General features: G+C 41.0%; 1 protein-coding gene and 1 long non-coding RNA gene across 9 annotated transcripts in view; one reads left to right on the forward strand and one right to left on the reverse strand.

The window, feature by feature from the left end:
- LOC130369371 (uncharacterized) overlaps positions 1-23,501 on the forward strand; it is a 367,785-nt gene that overhangs the window by 27,382 nt on the left and 316,902 nt on the right. For 2 of the 7 annotated variants that reach the window (XM_056574542.1, XM_056574545.1), the window contains exon 3: positions 15,528-15,680. The exons of 4 other annotated variants lie outside the window; for them this stretch is intronic. The gene's annotated coding sequence lies outside the window, so the exon portion shown is untranslated. Of the gene's footprint in view, positions 1-9,844; positions 10,123-15,527; positions 15,681-23,501 lie in introns of those variants that run through there. One more of the 7 variants, XM_056574547.1, reaches the window with a different exon arrangement.
- LOC130369373 (uncharacterized) lies at positions 15,504-22,698 on the reverse strand. Of its 2 annotated transcripts, none has more exons than XR_008892732.1 (4): positions 22,497-22,698; positions 22,316-22,403; positions 22,137-22,227; positions 15,504-15,594 (listed from the first exon to the last, which is right to left on the reverse strand). It is a non-coding gene; the product is annotated as an uncharacterized LOC130369373 (long non-coding RNA). The 2 variants fall into 2 exon arrangements; XR_008892731.1 differs by lacking the exon at positions 15,504-15,594 and adding an exon at positions 18,552-18,839.

The raw sequence follows: 23,501 nt of genomic DNA on the forward strand, positions 1-23,501 counted from the left end.
TACCCATCTTTCCCTGCTACCCGTTTTTAGCCCTCCTACTAGGATCCGGTCTCGAGTCTCCTCAGATACCTCGCTATTCAGTTAGCTGCTTATTGGTTCACCTTTGGGCATTGGGATATTTGTTTTATTTGTTATTTTCACTTGGGGGCCACTGGGCTCTTTATTGTAAACTTGGCGGATATACTCACATTTTTACCTAGTCACTTAGGGGGGGGGGGGGGGCTCCCTTGGTGGTTTGGCATATCCTTAGGTAGTGGTAAAGGGAAGTCCCTAGAGCTTTGGATAAGTGGTCCCCGAGGTAGGGATATCCAGCTCGGAGTGGGGGAGGGATTGTGTTTCATTCCTAAAGAGTGTTTGGAAATTCCTCTTTAGTTTCATCTAGAGGTATACACAACTCATATCCTTGGTTTATTTCTTAGTAAGTCCTTTCTATGAGGTTGGTGTCATGGAATGTGAAAGGGTTGAGATCCCCTCGCAAGAGAAGCCTAGTCTTGAGACATCTTAAAAAACTGTCACCTGATATAGCATTGCTCCAAGAAACCCACCTTTATTTAGCCGCATGAAAAAATGGTGGGTAGGGAGGGTTGAGGGTTCGGCGGCTGTAGCGAGAAAAGCCGGAGTCTTAATACTATTCAATAGGAACTTTACCTGTGACATTCTTAATGTAGTTTCTGATGACAAGGGACGTTTTTGCTCTGTTCACGTAAAGACGGCCTCTGACGAATTCTCCTTGGTTAATATTTATGGTCCCAATGATGGACAGGACCAGTTCTTGACTGACGTAACAGGGCGACTAGCTCCTCTTTCTCCTTCTCAACGAGTGATAATGGGCGACTTTAACATGGTAATGCATGGGACGGAAGACAGACGTTCCAATAGGACCTTAGGACCGGTTCCTAGGCGAGCAGACGGCTTCCTGGACCCGTGGACCTTGAGTTTAGGACTGACGGACATTTGGAGAGCGAGGAATCCCGACGGACGAGACTATTCCCATTACTCTCATTCTCATGACTCTTGGTCGAGAATTGATTACTGTTTCTTAACGGACTCTCTTGTACTAAAGACCGAGGACATTTCACTGACTGACATGGTGATCTCTGACCACTCTCCCTTATTATTGCAGTTACAGGATTCGGTCCCTCGTGGATCTGACTTCCTATGGCGCTTCCCTTCCAGCTTGGAAAGAGATGAGCACTTTCATTCACTCCTGAAAGGTTGGTGGGGGGAATACGCTGCGGATAACGCTGCACATGTGACTAGTCCCCAATTGTTTTGGGATGCTGCTAAGGCAGTTTTACGCGGGAGAATCCTGGCATACACTACCTCCCTTAAACGTAAAATAGCTTCACAGCTTAAATCTCTCGGTTCTGCTCTCCAGAGGGCCTATACCGACTTTGTTGCCGTGCCGACTGAGAACACGAGAAAACTCTGGATGTCAGCCAAGGCATCTTATGATGGCTGGTTAGAGCGGCGAGACGACCTCAAAAGATCTCATTTTGAAGCTTCTCTCTTTCGGTTCGGCAACAAACCGGGTCGTCTATTGGCACGCTTTGCTAAGGGTGCCCTCCCAGTGAGTAACATATCTGCCCTGAAGGATACTAGAGGTGTTACCCACAGGGATCCCAAAATAATTAATGGTATCTTAGCTAGCTATTTCGCAGACATCTACACAGCACCAACTGTCCCCATGGCAGACTCCACACAATGGCTCTCACACTCATCTCTTCCCTCATTGACATCGGAGGAAAGGGAAATGTTAGGGGCAGAGATCTCCTCGGAGGAGCTAGATCGGGCCCTTAAACATCTCAAACTTAATAAAGCCCCTGGTCCTGATGGCTTCTCCGGGGATTTCTTCAAGATCTTGGCAAATGAGGTAGCTCCCTCCCTGCTGGTCCTGTATAACTCTTACCTTTCTGGTAACCCGATCCCACCGTCCTCTAATGTGGCGCAAATCAGGGTCTTGCCTAAGCCGGGGAAGGATCCTTTATTACCAGGGAGTTATAGACCTATCTCTTTAATCAATGTAGACTTAAAGTTAGTCTCCAAAATTTTGTCTGACAGACTGGCAACTGTTTTACCAAGATTAATATCCCCGGCCCAGGTTGGCTTTGTCAATGGACGCTCCTCGGTTTCACATATTAGAGCGGTGCTCTCAGTACTGGATGAGGTAAATCTACGGCCCCACAGACATCCCACAGCGGCACTGTTATCGATAGACGCCGAAAAGGCCTTTGACTGCGTTCGCTGGGAATGGCTGTGGGAAGTACTATCGGCAATGGGGTTCGGAGGGCCCTTTCTCGGTTACTTACGTTCCCTTTATGCCTCACCTAGAGCACGTCTCCACACCATGGGCTTCTTATCTGATCTCTTCACTCCTGAGAGGGGGACTAGGCAGGGATGTCCCCTATCCCCTCTTCTTTTCGATCTGGCCATTGAACTGTTATCTCTCCTCATTGAGAGGGAGAGGGGATCACTGGGTATACAGATGGGCTCTCAAACGATTTCCCATACTTTATTTGCGGATGACATTCTCTTTTTCTTATCTGATCCGGTAAGGACTGTACCGAGGGTGTTTAACATCCTCTCTGATTTTGGGGAGGTATCGGGGTTCCGAGTTAATGTAGAAAAAAGCGTCCTACTGGACATTTCACCTATTCCCCTGTCTCGCAGTTCTGCATCAATGCCATTCCCGATCCTAGTTACCAGATCCTCCTTTAAGTACTTGGGAATATTGGTGGGGAGGTCCCCCTCTTCAATTTACTCTCTTAACTTTACCCCGTTGTTCCGCAAAATAATGGGAGAGTTGCAGAGGTGGATGTCTCTACCACTTTCCTTGCTAGCCAGATGCCACCTACTGAAGATGCTTAGCTTTTCGAAGATGCTTTATCCCATTCAAATGATTCCACTCCTCCTTAAGAGGGTCGATATCCAGTCACTTCATTCAGCATTTACTAAATTTATTTGGGCCAATAAGAGACCCCGTATTGCCTTATCAAAGTTGATGCTTCCTAAAGAAAAAGGGGGGGGGGGGGGGTTCCCGGATGTGAGGCACTATAATGTGGCATGTATATATAGGCATTGCATAGATTGGCTTAGGGGTGAATCGACATACTCTAACATTGCACTGGAGTCAGCCATGGTCGCACCATGGTCCTTTGCTGGAATTCTTCACTCCAAGCTCCAGAACTTGCCAGCCCACATAAAAAATAGCATTATTATAAGGGACACAATTGCCACGTGGAAAATAGGCAGGGACCTTATGCTCCTGCCCTTTTCCCTGTCTAAGTACATGCCCCTATGGTCCCACCCTGAATTCCCACAGGGTTCGGAGAATAGTTTATTTGCCCTGTGGAGATCAGCTGGCCTTCAATCTGTTGGCCAACTACTGCACCCTACCGAACGTAGATATCTCTCGTTTGCCGAAGTGAGTGCCCAATATGGTCTTGGTCCAGGACAGCATCTGTCATACTGACAGGTTCTGTCCTTTCTAACACCGAGATTGACTGACCTTTCTCGTTTAAGCTCAACTACCTCTTTTGACAGTCTGGTGACCTCAGCCATTCCTTCTCACTCTCTCTCTACACTGTACCGCCATCTGACCAGAAAAGGGAGTGGGATTGCCTCGGCCTCTCTCTTCAGATATTGGGAAACCACACTTGGGATCTCTGACTCTTCTGTGTCAATTCTGGAAGGATGGGCTAAGGTACGCAAGGCGGTAATTAACGAAAATTGGAGGGAAACACAATTTAAAATATTACACCATGCTACCTACGGATTCACCATACCCCGGACACCTGACAGACCTGACAGACTGACTGACTGCCCTAACTGTAATGCCCCCTTTACTGATTTATTGCACGGATTAGTTACCTGCCCTAAGACTCAGGACTTCTGGACCGCTCTCTTCACGCTGTTAGATAGGAAACTAAAAGTCGCATTACCTTTGACTCCTTTACTTATAGTCCTACACATACCGCCAGATGATGTCTCTCTGACATTACTCATTGGTTGTCGGCTCACATGCCCTCGCCTATGGATGTTATAGCGCAAGTGAAAAAATATCTGATGCTAGATCGCCTTGAAATTTTAAGGACAAGAGAGAAATCGGCTAAATGGTTTTTAAGAAATGGAAAATGTTCATGCTGGCCTTTTATTCGAATGAGGAATTGATTTCTTTGATGCAACCATTTACAGACACGACCTGGTATCTTACTAGATCCATATCCGGCTCGTTGGGCCGGCTTCGAGTTCCTGTTTGATGTTGATCCATATTTCTTTATTGGCTTCTGGGTATCCGATGCGAGGGGTCTCACCTATAGTATCATGATGTTCTCCTGAATGACTTCCGCCGGTTGGCGTTCTGATTATGGCTTAGGATGGGATGGGGGAGGGGTGCGGGTTGCTCGATTGATTTGATAATGCTGCATCGTGATATGTCTTGTTGATATGGTTAATATATCTATACTACACATTATTTCACAGGAATGCCCTGTGTGCATGTTTGTAAAATTTGAAAATTTTGAATAAAAATATGTTTAAAAAAAAAAAAAAAAAAAAAAAAAGGATGCGGCAATACCAGCATGTTAGTGTAAAATTTTTTACTTTTTTACGCTAACATGCTGGTGTAGACCCCAACTTTACTTTTTCATAAGGGGTAAAAGGAGAAAAATCCACCAAAAATTTTTAGTGCAATTTCTCCCGAGTTTGGAGATACCCCATATGTGACTCTAAACTGTTGCCTTGAAATACGACAGGGCTCCGAAGTGAGAGCGCCATGCACATTTGAGGCCTAAATTAGGGGTTTTCATAGGGGTGTACCCGGATGCAAGCATTACACTTGCCTCCTCCACCAAAAATACTGTACGTCAGTTTTCCCCAAACAGGGTGCCTCCAGCTGATGGAAAACTCCCCAAATGCCTGGACAGTCAATGGCTATCCAGCAATACTGGGAGTTATTTTGCAACAGCTGGAGGCTCCGTTTTAGAAAAACTGACGTATAAGAAGTTTTTCATTTTTATTTGGGGGGGGGGGGGGCGACAGTTTAAGAGTGTAGTGTATATGTAGTGTTATACTCTTTATTTAGGGTTAGTGTAGTGTTTTTAGGGAACATTCACACGGGTGTGGGTTCACAGTGAGTTTCCCGCTGCAGCGGAAAATTTGCTGCATCTCAAACTTGAAGCGGGAAACTTGCTGTAAACCCCCGCCCATGTGAATGTACCCTGTACATTCACATTGGGAAACACGGAGTTGGGTAACAGACTACTGCAGTGTTTCCGCACCACTGTCTGTTTCCTAACTGTGTTTCCCAACCCATGTGCCTCCAGCTGTTGCAAAACTACAACTCCCAGCATGCATGGTCTGTCAGTGCATGCTGGGAGTTATACTTTTGCAACAGCAGGAGGCACACAGGTTGGGAAACACTGAGGAAACAGACATTGTTTCCCCACCAGTGTGCCTCCAGTTGTTGTTGTTGTTGTTGCAAAACTACAACTCCCAGCATGCCCAGACAGCCGAAGGGCATGTTGGCAGTTGTAGTTATGCAACAACTGAAGGAGAATAGTTTGGAGACCACAGTGTCGTGGTCTCCAAACTGTAGCCCTCCAGATGTTGCAAAACTTTAACTCCAAGCATGCCCAGACTGCCCAGGCATGCTGGGAGTTGTAGTTCGGCAACATTTGAAGGGCCAGATGTTGCCGAACTACAGCGTCCAGCATGCCTGGAAGTCTCGGCATGCTTTGAATTGACATCTGGAGGGCTAGTTTGGACACCACTGTATAGTGGTCTCCAAACAGTGCCCTTCCAGATGTTGCAAAACTACAACTTCCAGCATACCCAGACAGCCAAAGGCTGTCTGGGCATGCTGTGAGTTGTAGTTTTGAAACTCCTAGAAGCTGCAGCGATCTTCACTGCTGCCTCTGAGGCTGCGGCTGCATCCGCTTGCCTGCCGGTCCTCCCCTGCTCCACTCGCCAGTCCCCACGTGCCCAAGGTACCTGCTGCCGCTTCCTGCATGGTCAAGGTACCTGCCGCCATCTTTCCCTGCTCTGTCCTAGCTTCAGATCTCAACTGTAACCTCCGGCCCTGCGATTCGCTGGTCAGTCCTGATCAGCCAATCGCAGGGGATAGGATGAGGTGGCACCCCTGCCACCTTGCGCCTATCCTTCAGGATGATCGGGGTTGTCTCTGACAGCTCCGATCATCCCTATTTTTTAGGCTATCGGGTCACAAGAGTACAGGTACGCCCTAAGTCCTTAAGTACCAGGGATCAAGGGTGTACCTGTACGTCCTTCGTCCCCAACAGGTTAAAGGGGTACGTCGTATCAGGAACTGTAGAGCAGGAGAAAATCCCCATAGCAAGCCTATGCTGCTCTGGATAGTTCCTGACATGGACAGAGGTGTCAGCAGAGAGCACTGTGGACAACACAAAAAAGAAATTTAAAAAGAATAGAATTTGCTATATAGCATATAGATGCTAATAAGTATTGGAAGGGTAAAGATTTTTAATAGAAGTAATTTACAAATCTGTTTAACTTTATGACACGAGTTCATTTAAAAAAATGAAATAAAATTTCCACCGGAGTACCCGAGCATTTTTTGCACATCTGACCACTGTCACTTTAAGCATTAATAACTCTGGGATGCTTTTACTTTTCCTTCTGATTCGGAGATTTTTTCTTGACATTCTACTTTATGTTAGTGCTACATTTTCGTTGGTAAAAAATTAAAAAATTTGCTGAAAATTTTGCATTTTTTTTAACTTTGAAACTCTCTGCTTATAAGGAAAATGGACATATATAATATGTCTACTTTATGTTTGCATCATAAAGTTGACATGTTTTTACTTTTGGAAGACATCAGAGGGCTTCAAAGTTCAGCAGCAATTTTCCATTTTTTCACAATTTTCAAAATCGGAATTTTTCAGGGACAAGTTCAGTTTTGAAGTGGATTTGAAGGACCTTCATATTAGAAATACCCCATACATTACCCCATTATACAAACTGCGCCCCTCAAAGTATTAAAAATGACATTCAGTAAGTGTGTTAACCCTTTAGGTATTTCACAGGAATATAAGTAAAGTGAAGGAGAAAATTCTAAATCTTCATTTTTTACACTCGCATGTTCTTGTAGACCCATTTTTTTTTTTACAAGGGGTAAAAGGATAAAAATCATCTTTAAACTTGTAACCCAATTTCTCACGAGTAAGGAAATACCGAATATGTGGATGTTAAGTGCTCTGTGGGTGCACTAGAGGGCTCAGAATTGAAGGAGCGACAATGGGATTTTGGAGAGTGAGTTTTTCTAAAATGGTTTTTGGGGGGCATGTCACATTTAGGAAGCCCCTATGATGCCAGAACAGCAAAAAATAATAATAATAAAAAAAAAATAAAAAAAAACACATTGGAAACTATACCCCTCAAGGAACGTAACAAGTGGTACAGTGAGCCTTTTTGCCCCACAGGTGTTGGACAACTTTTCGTTAAATTTGGATGTGTAAATGAATTTAATTTTTCACTAAAATGCTGTTTTTCCCCCCAAATGTTATATTTTTACAAGGGGTAATAAGAGAAAATTCCCCCCAAATTTGTAACCCCATCTCTTCTGAGTATGGAAATACCCCATGTGTGGACCTCAAGTGCACTGCGGGCGCATTACAATGCTCAGAAGAGAGTGAGTCACATCTGGCTTTGGGGGGCATGTCGCATTTAGGAAGCCCCTGTGGTGCCAGAACAGCAAAAAAAAAAAAAAAAAATAGCTAATTCTGGAAACTACACCCCTCAAGGCATGTAACAAAGGGGTACAGTGAGCATTTACACCCCACAGGTGTTTGACAAATTTCCGCTAAAGTTCTGAAAAAATTTGACTTTCACTAAAATACTGGTGTTACCCCAAATTTTTCATTTTTCACAAGGGGTAATAGGAGAAAAGGACCCCCAAAATTTTTGACACCATTTCTTCTGAGTAAGGAAGTACCCCATATGTGGATGTAAAGTGATCTGCTGGCGCACTAGAATGGGGCGCCAAAAGGAGCGCCATTGAGCTTTTGGAGAGAGAATTTGGTTGGAATGGTAGTCGGGGGCCATGTGCATTTACAAAGCCCCCCGTGGTGCCAGAACAGTGGACCCCCCCCCCCACATGTGACCCCATTTTGGAAACTACACCCCTCACAGAATTTAATAAGGGGTGCAGTGAGCATTTACACCCCACTGGTGTTTGACAGATCTTTGGAACAGTGTTCTGTGCAAATGAAAAATGTTATTTTTCATTTTCACGGACCACTGTTCCAAAAATCTGTCAGCTTCTGTCATAGTTGTTAATTTTCAACAGTATGAGACTCCCTTTTGGAAACGTACGAGACATACGAGACTTTTTATTTTTTATATTTTTTTTGGGGGGGGGGGTAACTGTGTAGGATTATGTGCATAATGTAATGTTTTACTTTTTATTTTGTGTAGGTGTAGTATTTTTAGGGTATATTCACATGGGTGGGGATTTACAGCGAGTTTTCTGCTGGGAGTTTGAGCTGCGGCGGAAAATTTGCCACAGATCAAACTTGCAGCGGAAAACTCATTGTAAACCCCCGCCTGTGTGAATGTACCCTGTACATTCACATAGGGGGGGGGGGGGCAAACCTCCAGCTGTTGCAAAAGTACAACTCTCAGCATGCCCTTTGGCTGGCCGTGCATGCTGGGAGTTGGTTAACTCAGTGTTTCGCAACCAGTGTGCCTACAGCTGTCGCAAAACTACAACTCCCAGCATGTTTGGTCTGTCATTGCATGCTGGGAGTTGTAGTTTGCAACAGATAGGCATACTGATTGCGAAACACTGAGTTAGATAACAATATCTGTTTCGCAACCAGTGTGCCATCATCTGTTGCAAAACTAAAACTCTCAGCATGCATTGACAGCCGAAGGGCATGCTGGGAGCTGTAGTTATGAAACAGCTGGAGTCACACTACTACATTGCCCAGCATGCCCTTTGGCTGTTTGTGCATGCTGGTTGTTGCAGTTATGCAACAACTTGACACCCCATCATAGAAAAAAAGACCCCCGCCTGCCCCGATGGACAGGTAAGGGACCCCGACTTGTCCAATCACCGCCCGATCACCTCCCAGCAGGCTCGAATAAAAAGTGATCAAAACAAAAATGGTACCAATAAAAACTACAGATCATGTCGCAAAAAATGATCACTCATATCGCCCTGTCCGTGGAAAAATAAAAAAGTTACAGGGGTCAGAAGATGACAATTTTAAACGTATACATTTTTGTACATGTAGTTATGATTTTTTTTCCAGAAGTACGACAAAATCAAACCTATATAAGTAGGATATCATTTTACATGTATGGACCTCTAGAATATAGTGTAATTTTTACCAAAAAATGTATTGCGTAGAAACGGAAGGCCCCAAAATTTACAAAATGGTGTTTTGTCTTCAATTTTGTCGCACAATGATTTTTTTTTCCGTTTCACCGTAGATTTTTGGGTAAAATGACTGATGTCATTGTAAAATGGAAAAGGACCTCATTCATCCAGGCGCTGCCGGTTAGGTCATCAGGTGCACAAAATGATGCAATGTATACCTTGGAATATTGTATACATGAAAGTTTATTAAAAAATAATAAACAACATACAGATTACGCGTTTCGAGGGTGACTCCCCTCTTCCTCAGATCAGGTGTGCACACATTTAGGATATGAGCTTCAGACACCATCAGATTGGTGACAAGATGACAATATCAAACATACCGTTGTTAGTGTTGATGGGTTAGTGTTGTTTGCCGCAACTTATTTTCTTCTTGTGCTCAAATGTCAGGGAGGTGGGGCTGAGCTGCTTAAAAGAGTAGTCCAGTATATAAAAAACATATACCAACTCTGCAGAGTTGTGGATAAGTGTCAGATTGCATGGGGTCCCCCTTCATGCATCTCTATGGGAAAGCTGGAGATACACAATAAGTTTTTTTTTCTAAACTAGATAACTCCTTTTATGTGACACATCATAGCACGGGATTCAGCTACAAGCTGGACCTTGTATATTAGCCAAAAAGGGCCCACCCCTCCTTGACACTTCAACCCAGGAAGAAAATCAGCATTTTTTAAGTTGTTGCAAACCCATCAGCACTAACAAAGGTATGTGTGGTATCATTGGCCTGTCACCTAACAGATTCACGGGGTCAGCATGCTAGAATTATCCATAAAGCTCAATATATTCATAATGTTTTGTGTCTGTTTTACACTCCTCTAAATGTGCATTATAGTCCACACCAATACATGTTTATCTGTTATTACAAGATGAAACGAAGAGCTTCTCTTAAAGGTTTATGATCACAACATTGCTAAGAGTCTGCTGTTTCCATAGCGCCCGGTCTTTAATGTAATTAAGATTTTATGAATACAACACGACAGAACTTGATCCATGCTCATTTTCAATTACTGCCCTGAAAAGCTTCCATCCAGATGTCTTTATTTACTGCATTGAAAAACTGGCAGGACTAGAGGTCTTTGTGATGGGGACCACAAATTGTCACACTTGTTAATTTCAGAGTGAGGACACTCAGCAGAGGTCTTGGCATTGACCTTGATTCAAAAGACCCAGGTCTGACAGAGCAAGCGTATCAATGATTAGAAGTATGACCCCTCAACCTGCCCAGTTTACCCCTTGAGCTTTGAGGGTATTTGTGTAATGGTCACATTCCTTATTTTTATTTGTTACACTTTTACACCATGCAAAGAAAAGAACTTTCTCATGTGAAATACAAACATGTGATGAGTAGATCAAATCTGCCGGAACAGCAGAGACAATATGGAAACTAAAGGAGAGGTGCATGAGATTTTAACAAATAGACAAAGCTTCATTGTCAGAGATTATTGCCAGTCATTGGTGCTTCTATCTATGCATTCAGCAAGGTTTAGGAGTAGGATTTATTATGTTTTTACATTTATCTTGATAATTGCTATTATATAGCTTGCTGCACAAAGCATCCATGTGAAGCTATGCAAACCCTTTCAATCTGAATTAATATTCATTATGCGTTAAACAGAATAATAAAAACATTCTGTGTTCTAATTGGGTCAAATTGCAGTAATTAAGAATATTATGGGATTATTCATAATCAGCGAATTGAAGAAAATTATGTCTATTGTTTGTGGATCTGCCACAAAAAATAATACACCACGGGGGCTCCCCTTTCAAACTTTACACATACATACAGCTCTATTGCTTCAGGGATGTTCTGTGGCCATGTAAACAAGTTGTACTCATTATATTTTAGTAACATTGTTGTAATTTCTCTATACTTTGTTATAAATTTCTGTATAATTATAAAATATCCATTGTAATTACTTTAGACCTATGCAAAAAATGTGTTTTGGAATTTCGTGCATGCAGTTTCTATAGTTTTTGCAACAAACAAAAAACCCCAGTAAAACATTAAAGTTAAATGTTGATAACACACACACACACACACACGTCTGTCTATGTACATATGTAACTTATTTATACTGCAATGTCAGGTGTAATGATACTTTTTTCATCTTATTTTTAAATTTTAAACTTATTTTAAAATCTTTCAAAGGGAATGATAAACTGCAGTAAACTTCTAACAATGACCCATGATCTTGGAGATGCTGCAGTACTACACAATGGATTAATTTAAAAATCAAGGTTATTTCCAGCCAAGATCAAAAATTGGTTTTAATAAAACTTAACTTTATTGAACTTTGCATAAGGCTCATTTCCTGCCCCCCCCCCCTTTCCCCCACCAACTCATCATTCATGATTGGCAAGTAACTGAAGGATCAGATTACATGCTGCCCATATAAGTCTATAAAGAAGTGGGGCGAAGAGGGAGATGGGAGGGAAATTGAGTCAGAAGCAAACGAAGACTACAAAGAGAGTGCACAATTTAAATGTGAGTACTCAATTTCACCCCAGGGCTTGATTAACAACTTAGTGTTCAGTCCTGCACTATAATGTCTTCCATGCTGCTGCTTTTAAGATTGTGTATTGAGACTATAGAAGTGCAGGATCTCCTATGTTTTTGTACAGTATATGGTAAACATCATAGATGTTGGGCTCCACCCATGAGCCCAGAAACAATTGAAAATCATAGATGAAGTCTGCACAGCAGAAGTCTGGTGAAAGATACCATATACAGGTTGGGCCATTTATATGGATACACCTTAATAAAATGGGAATGGTTGGTGATATTAAAGGGGTACTCCGGTGCTTAAACCGCTTATCCCCTATCCAAAGGATAGGGGATAAGATGCCTGATCGCGGGAGTCCCGCAGCTTGGGACCCCCGGGATCATGCACGCGGCACCCCCTTTGTAATCAGTCCACGCAGCGTGTTCGCTCCGGGACTGATTACCGGCGGCGTGTGACGTCACGCCTCCGCCCCTCAATGCAAGCCAACGGGAGGGGGCATATCACGCCCCCTCCCGTAGGCTTGCATTGAGGGGCGGAGCGTGACGTCACACTGATGCGGAGTCGTGACGTCACACGCCGCCCGCCCTGCGATCGACCATAATCAGACCCGGAGCGAACACGCTCCGGGCACTGATTACAAACAGGGTGCCGCGTGCATGATCACGGGGGTCCCCAGCGACGGGACTCCCGCGATCAGGCATCTTATCCCCTATCCTTTGGATAGGGGATAAGATGTTTAAGCACCAGAGTACCCCTTTAACTTCCTGTTTGTGGCACATTAGTATATGTGAGGGGGGAAACTTTTCAAGATGAGTGGTGACCATGGTGGCCATTTTGAAGTTGGCCATTTTGAATCGAACTTTAGTTTTTTCAATAGGAAGAGGGTCATGTGACACATCAAACTTATTGGGAATTTCACAAGAAAAACAATGATGTGCTTGGTTTTAGCGTAACTTTATTCTTTCATGAGTTATTTACAAGTTTCTGACCACTTATAAAATGTGTTCAATGTGCTGCCCATTGTGTTGGATTGTCAATGCAACGCTCTTCTCCCACTCTTCACACACTCATAGCAACACCGCAGGAGAAATGCTAGCACAGGCTTCCAGTATCCGTAGTTTTAGGTGCTGCACATCTCATATCTTCACAGCATAGACAATTCCCTTCAGATGACCCCAAAGATAAGTCTAAGGGGGTCAGATTGGGAGACCTTGGGCACCATTCAACTGGCCCACGATGACCAATCCACTTTCCAGGAAACTGTTCATTTAGAAATGCTCGGACCTGACACCCATGATGTGGTGGTGCACCATCTTGCTGGAAAAACTCAGTGCATAAAGAGGGAAACACATCATCATGTAGCAATTTTGCATATCCAGTGGCCTTGAAGTTTCCATTGATGAAGAATGGCCCCACTGTCTTTGTACCCCATATACCACACCATACCATCAATTTTTGTGTTCCAACAGTCTTGGAGGGATCTATCCAATGTGGGTTAGTGTCAGACCAATAGTGGTAGTTTTGTTTGTTAACTTCACCATTCACATAAAAGTTTGCCTCATCACTGATCATAATCTTCTGTGTAAACTGAGGGTCCTGTTCCAATTTTAGTTTTGCCCATTCTGCAGCACCTGATACTATGGATACTGGAAGCCTGTGCTAGCATTTCTCCTGCGGTGTTGCTATCAGTGTGTGAAGATTGGGAGAAGAGGGTTGCATGGACAATCCAACACTATGGGCAGCACATTGAACACATTTTATAAGTGGTCAGAAACTCGTAAATAACTCATGACAGAATAAAGTTATGTTAAAACCAGGCACATCATTGTTTTTCTTGTGAAATTCCCAATAAGTTTAATGTGTCACATGACCCTCTTCCTATAGAAAAAACTAAAGTTGGATTCAAAATGGCCGACTTCAAAATGGCCACCATGGTCACCACCCATTTTGAAAAGTTTCCCCTCTCACATATACTAATGTGCCACAAACAGGAAGTTAATATCACCAACAGTTCCAATTTTATTAAGGTGTATCCATATAAATGGCCCACCCTGTACTTCTCATGTACCTGTCAGCTTATCCTGAAAAGTTAACTGAAGCAACAGGTATGCTTATTTGTTTTCTACAACGTGATTTATTTTGTTGGCCACAGTGCTAATACTGAAATATGATGTTAATTTGGTAGGGGAGGACATTTTTACTATCTCCCGAAGTCAAAAATATATATCAGTTCATCCTTTAGAGAGCAAGAGCTAGTGATATTTGCATTAGACCAACTAGGGGACAGGAATTGTTGTGAATAGTATAATTCTTTGTACATAGTTGTTGAATATGATGGAACTATCAGGTAGTAAATAATATTGTTTGTACATACAACAATAACATTTGCAGTAGGCATAGTAACCAAGGAGAGCAATGGACCTATGAACTCCATCCATGTAAACTAACCTTAAGCATGTTTGTCTGTGCTGGGCTAGTGATAAGTGGTAGAAGAAGTCAATTGTCCACTCAACCTCTTTTTTTCAATCTCCTATTTCCAATGCATCAAACATTGAAGCTGAGGCGGCAGAACCTTTACTACAGTGTGTGATGAGCCGTGAAGATTTATGACAGACTGACAACTGATAGCATGCTGCTGACCTAGGCCTAGGGTGCAAGAGGAACATAAATCAGCCTGTCCTCTTTTCTTCTTCTCTTCCTCTTTTTAGTTGAACACATGGCTTTTTTCTCCCTGCTGTAGTCTTAAAAATATGTAAGCTCAGACAAAAATTCAAAACGCAATATAAATGAGAATTATTAGACAGGAGACCATGCCTGCACCCTCTGTAAACTTTTTCTATATCAAAGCCACATCTGCCTTCCAATTGTCTTCATCTCATGCTCTTCCTTGCAGTTTTTAATTTGGAAGTTTAGTTTTTTTTATAGCATGCAACAGTCTATGTTCACAAAATGTCATTACATCCTATGGCTATGTTCACACAGTGTTTTGGTCAGTATTTTTCTCAGTATTTTTAACCAAAAACAAAAGTGAAACCAAAACAGAGAAGAACTATATAATGGGAGGATTTGCATTTTTTTCTGTATTGGTTCCACTTCATGTTTTGCCTAAATATACTGAGAAAAATACTGACAAAATAGTATGTTTGAACTTAACTCTCCACTTCATTGACCTCTTATTTTCCTGACACTTTTTAATAATGTAGTATTTGCTTTTGATCATCACAAAACAAAACCTATCAATGACCAGATCACGGAAGTGCAGCGCCCCACCCACCCCATAAATAAAGAGACCAACAAAGTATAAGTGGATGAAAAGGCCACGATGTCTTTATTATGGGTTACACATAAATACAACAGTTAGTAATAAATAATGAATCATCACCATCCATACCGACCATTTATTAAAAGCAGAATGACCAACTGTAAAACGACCATGTCCTCCCAGCATACGCTGGGAGACTAAATCCCCACTATTAAAGACCATGGCGAAAAGAAAAAAACCACAGGGGAGGTGGGTGCTTCTTCATTATCAAACCAGTGCTTACTGACAGCAGGGATCAGGAACAGCTGCTATTTATTTGAATACGGTTTCCCGCACTTTCTAGGTACCAATCAGCTGATGTCAGGTGAAATCTGTCTGGACACAGACACTTCTGGAAAGGGTAAAACCACCTGAGGGGACAAAAAAGGGGAAGAAGGGAGAGCAGAAGGAACGGAACATATCAAATAACTTAAAAGAACCACTAAAAGAAAATAAGGTGTGTGTGGGTGGATTAAATGGGGGGTCCCTCCAATCCTAAGTGGGTTAGGGTGTATTGATATGTACAGTATCCTGCAAATTTGAAGCTGTGTTCTGTGTTAGTTTACATTGAAATCTGAAGCATAAAATCTGTAGCTTCAAATCATGCGCATCATGTTAAAAATGCAGTCCAAACTGCAGCATGTTATTGGAGGAGCATTTATTATGTTATGGGTTAAATTTTTGCTGTTTTTTTCCTGCCTGAATGAGTGTAACTTACATTGGAGAGGGTGTGGCTTCCCCGGAAGAGTGAATGGTCATCCCTGCTTGCCTCTTCATGAAGCTAGCGCCGGCAGGGGACTACTTTTTATAAATCACCCCCCCCCCCCCCATAGTCTTGTTTTAATTGTTCTAGTATACCCTTTCCATTTAATCGATTGCTTATTTGTGTGCAAAAAAGGTCTGTAATGTTTTTGGTGATTTTCAGTCCTTTTTTTTTTTTACCTTTTTTATTTTATTTTTTTGACTGTGACAGCAAAAGCTATAGCTTAAAACATGGTTTGTAAATGGGACATTTTCTTTGGCATATTTTTACATCTCAAAACGTGCCAAAATATAAACAGTTTCGGCAAGTAACTGGCCTAAAATGAGTCCCTTGGCACTTAATTTAACATCATTCAACAAATAAGAACATAAAACTAATATAAGTGAGAACTAAGTTTATTTTTAAAGTGCTCCTGTCATTTCAAAAAGCTTTTTCCATATCTCAGTGCTGAGACCCCCACCAATCAGTAGAACAAACAGGGAGAAGGGCATGGTAACGTGCTTCGCTTCCAAACTCTCAGAGAACTGGTTCTGCTTCACAGGACAGCTCCATGGACTTATAATGGGGCTGCAGGACGTAAAGCACTGCGAGCTGGGGAGTGAAGTGTGCTATAGAGCTCTTCTTTTCACTCGACCCTGACCGATCAAAACTTTTGATATGTCTCTGTGACATGTCAAAAGTTTTCAGAAAAGGAAGTAAATGTGAAAACATAGCAATTTTTTTGATCCTTGTAAGACATAAAACTGACTTTTTTATCGACCAAAAATGGCCAAAGAAACAAAAGCTTCCAGCAAAGGCAGTCATTGAACTGAACTAGGTATGTAGACTTTTCCTTTGCTACAGACTTTAATATAATTTAACCTAAAATACTTTTAAAAAGACATATACCTGGGAAATGTAAACTTTCACTATATTAAACCCCTTTCCTAATTTGAAATATGTTTTTATATACTTATTTTTTATTTTTTTATTTGTTCTTTCAAACTTTTCACTTGATATTATAAACTATGACTTAAAAGTACTATGTTTTTATCTCAAATCTTAAGAAATGGCTATGCTTATTGAATGTATGTTTTAATAATGGCTTACTCTACCAAGATTATCAGTGAATGATGGACACACAAAGAGTCAGAGCCATTATGACACTTAGCTCCTGGTAATTTATGTTAATCCTCTAACAATTCATCTCAAAGACGCTCTTTAGAATCTCGTTAAGACAATATATATTTATAAATCACATAACTGCTACATAGACCAACTCTACTTTTATGTGCCAGTGGGCTGTTTAGTTAAAGGATACTTTTATGTAAAATGACATCAAGTTTATTTTCACATTAACTTAATCGTTTTCATGCTAAACAATTGATTATATGCCTTTTATAGTGTACATACTTGCATCCCTAGGACATTAGTCTAGTTTAACTTATACTATTTATTTTCGTATGTAATGGAAAACTTGGAATACAAACTTTGTCTCAAATAGTCACTGTTGTTTCAACTTCTAATTCATTTGATGGCTATGTAATTTTTGAACGTATTTATAAAATACCTAAATTACCAAAATGACACCTTATTTCAAAACCTCTTAAGTCTTGGCTACTAGGCATCTCAATTTTCTGCAAACTGCTGTCCACTGCTTGTTAGGTTCAGTTTGTTTCTAGTAACAGAAAGATGGGGAAGGGACACTAGAAGTTGGGGCAGGGCTTAGATAGTGTTAGGTGCAAGAAAGAGCTTGGACTGTGCACATACAATCTGAGCCAGTATGTCTCCTCCAGAAGGGCCATAGTGTCCCTAAAAAGTAAGTCAAGACTTGCCTCTCATCTGTGAAAACCTGTAAAGTTGTAGGAAGCTGTAGCTTGTGTAGCTCATTGCTTAGACCAGTGTTGCTTTTGTGGTGTAACCTTTGCCTTGCAGTAATCATGTTGTTTATCTTTCTGCTTACATAGTACCTTGCAAAGTTAGGGTACCAAGAAAGCCCCCCCCCCCCCATGCCATCTATAGCAGTGTACTGTAACTAATCACCCAACACAGTGCCACCCATTTCAGTCTAGTGCATTTCTAAAGCACTATGTAATGACATAACAGTGAGTAAGTGCTCCTCTATCACTGGACAGACAAGTAAGAAAAAGGAAGTAGAGGTGTGAGTATTGCTGGCAAACTACAGCTCTGGTATCGCCCTCTGAAATGAACAGATTGAAGAAAACTATGCACTATGAAGGTGAATTGTAGGAGTGAGAGCACTAAAATCCGCATGTCACCACTCTGAAGGGTTAAAAGGGTATTTCCAGCTTGCAAAGTTATCCCCTGGAGGAATGGAAATAATTAAACCTTATCGGTCATTTAAGCCACAATAAACAGACAAGAAACAGAATAGTGGGGAATAATTGGCTGTAATGTTTAATAAAAGTTTACTATTTTAGCGTAAATAACAAATAATAACAATCTGAAGGGGTATTCTGGAGAACATTTTTTTAAATAATTGTTCTGAGGCAGGTGCTTAAAACAATAAAAAATGCTGACCCCCCCCCCCCCCCCCCCCAACCTTGGAAGTGCTGTGCAGCAAGAACAGAGCTTCATGATAATAGTTGGTAAGCTGGGGAGCAAGGAAGTATAACATTTTTTTTTTTACCACCTGCTTGAGCACCGTTACACAAAAATACTCATCAGGATTCTGCTTTAAGCATCGTAAAAACAAAATAAAATAACCACATCAGATTTAAAGATTTTGCCCACCAATACCTTCCTACTCTTGACTTGATGGAGAGCTATTTAAGGCACTTATCTTACCTTTGCAAGGATTCTCCATCCTATGAGAAACTTTTGGGCAAGCTGTGTGTTTAACCTTGTAGACGTCTAGAAAGATTACAGGAGATCTAGGATTGGTAATTACCACTAAACAAAATGGGGAGAAAAAAAAGGGGGGGAAACCAAAGGCAGCCAAGCTAAAACAGATTAATGTGGGCCATAATACTATGTGTTTCCTCTGTTGCATTCGCCTTAGGACAAAGGGAACACCTTTAAAACTAATGCTACTGAGTCAAGTTTGTAGGCATTGCTCATATACACTTTATTTTAGTTTTACCTATACACTTGTAGGAATAGGATTGTCCTTAATGGTGTATTCTCACTTGAGCAAATTATTCCTTATCCGCTTGCGGATCAGTGGAGGTCCACCTGCTTGAATGTGGCAAGTCCAAAGTACAACATATAAAAAGTTTTTTTCATCTGACAGTGCCCGTTTAAAGACACAGTCAACTTGATATTTGTATACCTCTGACCCACTGGAACTTTGATATAGTGAGCTATGAATGAGCTGCTCTGTTGGTATACATTTTTTTGGAAGAATTGTATAAAGATCTTCTAGAACTAGAATATGTTGCCCTGGAATCTGTGTATTTAAAAAAACAGAGTTTCAATGACTTCAGCCTATGTCTATGTAACTGTATGACTTCAGCTGTCATCATGGACATGTTGGTCTTAAAACAATATCTTTTAAACTTTTACCGTCGTGAATCATTTACCTAATCTTTATTCCTGTTGCATATACAGGACATTTTGAGGATTGTTGCTCACACAGCTCTCCTGTTTCCAAACCAGTGAACTGTAAGGTTTTGAAGCATAACTAACTACTTGGTGGTATTGGACGTTAAAGGTAGTATGTTTTACTGAATCATCAGCTGTTGCCTTGACAGCTGCTGCTAGGGTTGGGAGTTGCAAATAAAAAGAGCATATCATACCAAACAAAATGAGAGCACCAACATGCTGAACTCTGAGATGTATAAGCCTCCCCCGCCATATAACTTCATGCTAGGGAGTGCACAAGAGAAGAATCAAAGACTGATTTCAAGGTGTGGACTAAACAAACTTTCCAATACTACTTCTTGGATTCCCTATGGGGCATTGCTTCGTTCACCAAAGGTAAGTCAGCAGAAGGATATGTTTCTCAAGTAGTGAAACATTATCATGGAATATTTGGTTTATACTGTGTTCATCAGCTTCTAAGCTTGATGATATCCAGTATTGCCATTGATATAACTAAATCATGTTCTATTCACATAGTTGCCTGAAACTTTTGCCATGCTTCTATCACTTTTAATGGCTAGAATAGGACAGTATGCAATGCTTTACTGTCCAAATGTCAGAAGCTTTGCCACGCTTAGACAGCCGAGGAAGGAATATATTGCCGAAATGCTTCCGGTAAACATGTGGATCTAAATATTGACATTACCAGAAGCTTTGTCAAGACCCATAAGGACCCCATTATTACTTAATTGGGGTACATTGGTTACCATTTGGATGAAATATCTCTAGGTCTCATTTTAGTGAATATTCTGGAGGATTCATACTTTTGTAAATTTGTAAATTTCAGTGACCTCTATCCTGTGGGAAATTACATACAATGTACACATAGACTGAGGCAGGGGAGCATATTTTTAAATAAGCGTATGCAACATACCAGAACTGTACATATGTTTTAATACACACACTTTTTTCAATATTTCTTACCTCAAACCAAATATATTAAAAAATTTGAAGATATTGAAAAGTTATCTAGTATACTGCAACCTGTGAGATTTGCATTTCTATTGAGACATTAGGACAACGGCAAAGTCTAGAATAGGCATGGATTGTGCCAGAGACAGGCTTATTGTCACCCTTGACAACAAATCCAGATGTGATACTTTCCTGTGGGGGACAAAAATGGAGGCAAGCACAATATGATCTGCCTATATATATTCGGTCTCCCAGGGTGTTGCTAAGGATAAAGCGCATCATGATTCCACTTGTCTCTTAAATTTGGCTGCAAGTGAAGGCAGAAGCTCTTTGGATATGTCTGAAAGGTTATCTGCCATATCTTAAGCCCATTTTCAACATCTTACTTGCTGGTTGTTCACTTGTATTATTTCTGACAGATGTTTTTTAAAATGTGAAGGTTGAGAGTATACATTTTAATGCATGAAAAAAAATGCTTTGATGTATCCATACACTTATAAAAAAATTTTTTTTACTATGTTTTGCCTTCTTTATTTCTGTAAATGTTTATGTGGCCCATGATTATCTGTCCTTGAAAATTATATATCTGAGTATTACTCTTTGTATTTTTTAACATTGCAGTCAATGGAACAAGTATGAAAATTTAAAGCCTAGCATCATAATAGTATACAAAAATATTACTATACATTTAATGATACATTTTTAAAGTATACATGTGGAAAAGAAAACCATAAATTTGTCTACATTTTTAAGATATATATGTTAAACGGACCCTGAAATTGTGACTTGAGCCCAGCTTTATTCTAAGCAGTGTTGTTAAACAGGCTCACATAATGACCACTGTGCTACAATTCTCAGCCAGTTGGTACAGCTACATCTATAATCTATGTTTTTATGTACATGTTTATTTTGTATTCATCCATTGTATTTATTTATTCTGAAGAAAGGAAAAATTCCAAGGTGGAATCCTTGATGTTGTAGTAGTAAGTCTTCAATGTGCCACCAGCTCCCCAGCTTCTAAAATCTGGAGAACAGTTAAGTCCTTCTTAAAGGGACCCTCCAGCTGAAAATGTTATTCCATTAGGGGCATTAACAGGGTAAGGCTAAAAAGCTGCCCTGTTTCCTGTCTTGCCATGTAGCTTTGGTCCCCTGCTATTCAACCGGCTCTGGTCCTGGTGCGCTGTCTCATGACTAGCCGTTCCACAGTTAGGTTTGTGTGTGGTCCGGAAGTCACTTTGTCTATGTAACTCTAGGAGACGATTATAGACTTGCATAGAAAAAGTGACTTTCGTGTGACACACAATTCCTGGTGGGAAACAGCTTTAAGTGTTTTAGACTCCTTTTTAGATAATTTTTGCTCTGTCTGGAAAAAGGGCTTGGCTTATCAGAAAGAGGTGTGGCTTCAGTTAATGCCCCTAAAAGCCCCAAAATGTTGGCATACAGTTCTGGTGTAAAGTAAGCCTACTAATATATGGTTATAACACAAGCGCTGTATCTGCTATGCTGAAATGCCCTATCTGCTGCTGTACTATAAGCACACTTCCCTGTATATTGTGCTATAATATAGCACGAGTGATAATGGTATATGCAGAAACAACAGTAAGCACTGGTAGGGACTTATAATGAGTAATGATACAGTGGATTATTTGTGCATACCTGATACTGGAACAGTGAAGGTCTTATCAAAAGAGGAGGTTGGAGAAATTAGATTGAAGTAGATGATTAGCTAGCTGATTGATCTGTATAACTAAACAGAATTTAAAAGGTTATATAGTAGGTGTATAAGAATGACTGCACAACTACATAATTTAAAATGAGGTACAGTGATCAAATACCTGAAGAGAAATACCGCCAGTCAGTCTATTTCGCCAGAGAGGCAATCTCTAAATCATATAGCTGCTCTGCAGAACATTAGTGCTCACTCTGAAAAAACAAAATGACAGCGGCCAGTGATTAACATATAGTCCCATTAACCATTCACTGCTCCTCAAACAAGATGTTTGCTGCAACTGGTACCTGTAGGTTATCCAGCAGTGGGTGCAACCAATACGTTACCAACTGCTGCTGCCGTGCTGCTGTGGTCCCATATGTTGTCCCTTCTGTGATGTTACGTGCTGTCCGGTATACTTAGTCCCATATGTGCTGTCTGGTGAATCCCCAGCGGTAGTGCACAGTATGAAATCCACCATAAAGGCAATGTGACAAACCATTAATATTTCCACTATAGCAGCAAAATATGTGCACTGTACCTTATTACGTGTTCGAAAGAGAATAATAGGTGCTTTATGGCTAAGAGGCCACATTTTGTGCATGTATGTGCCATAACTTTAATATAAATGTGATGATGATAATGACAATACAATAATAATATGTGTATTACATCCCTCATATATTAATGGATGAGTACCTATAAAAATGTGATGGGAGACATTGACACCCACTGTTTGCATTGATATGACAACTGAAGCAAATAGCTTCCTCATTGACTTTGCATATTAAGTTGTGTCAGATACACAGAGTTTATGGTATTTATGGCCAGGAGGTAATAATAACTGAATAGTAAATGCACATCTGCCCAAGCTTAGCAACAATACTCTGAGAGTAGGTTTGCAAGCTATTACGCAGTATCAAAGTGTAACAGCTCTATTGTAGTTGTAACACTATAGTAGGCTATAAATGTAGCTTCTGCCCAATCCTTTGTTCACACAAACACAACCATATTGTGCTGATTGCTATTAAATTAAAGTAGAAAAGAGGAAAAACAAATGTGACAGGCGGCCTTACCAGCAGGGACACTGGCTACCTTTTCTTTGGCATCTGAGGAGTCAGAAAGTCAGTGCAACCATCTGACCCTGGATAACCTTGATGTCCAAATTCCTTTTAAGAACTCAATTAAATACAATTGAATTTAACTTTTTGCCTTGGTAAATGAAAAGGCTTTATTTTCATTGCTCAGCGATGGAGGTTGTACAAAGACAAAGCCCTGAATTTTATGCACAGAAGTTAACATATGTTAGTTAA

This window comes from Hyla sarda, chromosome 4 (genome assembly GCF_029499605.1).
Source record: "Hyla sarda isolate aHylSar1 chromosome 4, aHylSar1.hap1, whole genome shotgun sequence".
NCBI lineage: Eukaryota > Metazoa > Chordata > Amphibia > Anura > Hylidae > Hyla > Hyla sarda.